We start from the raw sequence: 1,851 nt of genomic DNA on the forward strand, positions 1-1,851 counted from the left end.
ATACTCCCACATAGCTAAGAACCGAAATTAAGTGTCTTTACTCCCTACTCCCTCGTGGATTCGACCCCGCTCACCCGGGATTATTACTTTCGACAAAACCCGTGAACTTGTGGGATATACGCAAGAGGACCTTGTCAAGTTTTTTTAGCGCCGTTGCCGGGAGCTAGGCGTTTAGAGATACTTTGCACTTAGTTTTCTTAGCTATTTCACCACACATTCTAATTCATATCTTCTTATTCTATCATCGTTCTGATTTTCTTTATTTTTTTGTGCAGCTCCGTGTTATGACCCTGTGGAATCCATCAATATTGATTGAAGGAGACCCCGAGCTTGAAACATACACTTAGAAGAAAAGGGAAAGAACTCGTGCAAGAACAACATAATCCAAATTGATTTGGAAGTAGAAGGATCCGAAAACATGGCGTAACAAAATGAACAACAACGAACACTATCCGATTATCCAGACCTTCAGTGTTGGGGACACAATCGAGTATTGTGCGTCCCCCAATTATAGCTCAGAACTTCGAGCTAAAGCCGGCATTTATTCATATGCTGCAGCAGTCCGCACAATTCAACGGTTTGGCCTATGAGGATCCAAATAGTAATATAGAGAGCTTCCTCGAGGTGTGCGACATACTGAAGATAAATGGTGTGATGGATGATGCCATCAAATTGAGAGCCTTCCCATTTTCCTTAAAGGGGAGAGCAAAGCAGTGGCTACACTTATTACTTAGAGCATCAATCACTACATGGGAGGAGATGGTAGAAGCTTTTCTACCCCATTATTTCCCTCCCGGAAAATCAGCAAAGCTGAGGAATGAGATCTCATCCTTTGTGCAGTTGGAATTGGAGTCTCTATTTGAGACATGGGAAAGATTCAAGGAACTCCTGCGAAAGTGTCCGCAACACGGATTCCCGGAGTGGATGATTGTTCAAACCTTCTACAATGGTTTGAACCCGAGTACAAGGCAACTCTTGGATGCGGCCGCAGGAGGTACCTTAGGTAGCAAGACCCCCAATGAGGCTCGTCAATTGATTGAGGAAATGGGGTTAAATAGCTACTAGTGGAACACTAGGGAGAAGAAAAAAGTGGCCGGTCTCCATGAAATTGATGTGGTAATTTCATTGGCGGCCCAATTGGAGAGTTTGAGTAAGAAGCTAGATTTTATAGCTTCGAATAGAGTTGCGGCCGTGACCAATTGCACCGGTTGTGGTGGAGCACATGCTCCCTCCGATTGCCCAATCGTCATTGGTGATGTTTCTTTAATTGAGAACGTTGACTTTGTACGTAATGGAATGAGACCTCAAGGAAATCCATACAGCAACACCTACAATTCAGGTTGGAACAATCATCCCAACATTTTATGGAGTAATCAAGGACCACAGAAGACCATGGGGCCATCTGGTTTCCAACAACAACAACAAGCCCCTCAAGTAGAAAATAGAATTTCAGGCTTGGAAACCCGAATGACAGATTTGGAGAAGCACTTGGCTAGATTTGTTCAATCGACAAATACAAGGTTTGAATCAGTCGAGGCTACACTTCGCAATCACACCGCCTCCTTCCACAATCTTGAAAATCAAGTGGGGAAAATTGCAAAGTCTCTCTCCGAAAGGCCACATGGATGTTTACCAAGCAACACGGAAACCAACCCTAGAGAACATGTGAAGGCGATCACTTTGAGAAGTGGTCGTGAGGTTGAAGGGAGGCTTTCGAGTGAGAAGCCGAAAGAACACGCACCCGAGGTTGTAGAGGTTGAGGAGGGAGCAAACAAAGAGAAAGAGGTGGTAACCCCACCTTTCAAGCCAAGAATCCCTTATCCCTCTAGATTGAAGAATGACCAAGGGGAT

At 44.5% G+C, this 1,851-nt stretch overlaps 1 non-coding gene across 1 annotated transcript; it reads right to left on the minus strand.

The window, feature by feature from the left end:
* Positions 1–807: 807 nt before the first annotated feature.
* Positions 808–914, minus strand: LOC120255121. The gene has a single exon (XR_005534910.1). It is a non-coding gene; the product is annotated as a small nucleolar RNA R71 (small nucleolar RNA).
* Positions 915–1,851: the final 937 nt, after the last annotated feature.

This window comes from Dioscorea cayenensis, unplaced genomic scaffold, assembly GCF_009730915.1.
Source record: "Dioscorea cayenensis subsp. rotundata cultivar TDr96_F1 unplaced genomic scaffold, TDr96_F1_v2_PseudoChromosome.rev07_lg8_w22 25.fasta BLBR01000851.1, whole genome shotgun sequence".
Lineage (NCBI taxonomy): Eukaryota > Viridiplantae > Streptophyta > Magnoliopsida > Dioscoreales > Dioscoreaceae > Dioscorea > Dioscorea cayenensis.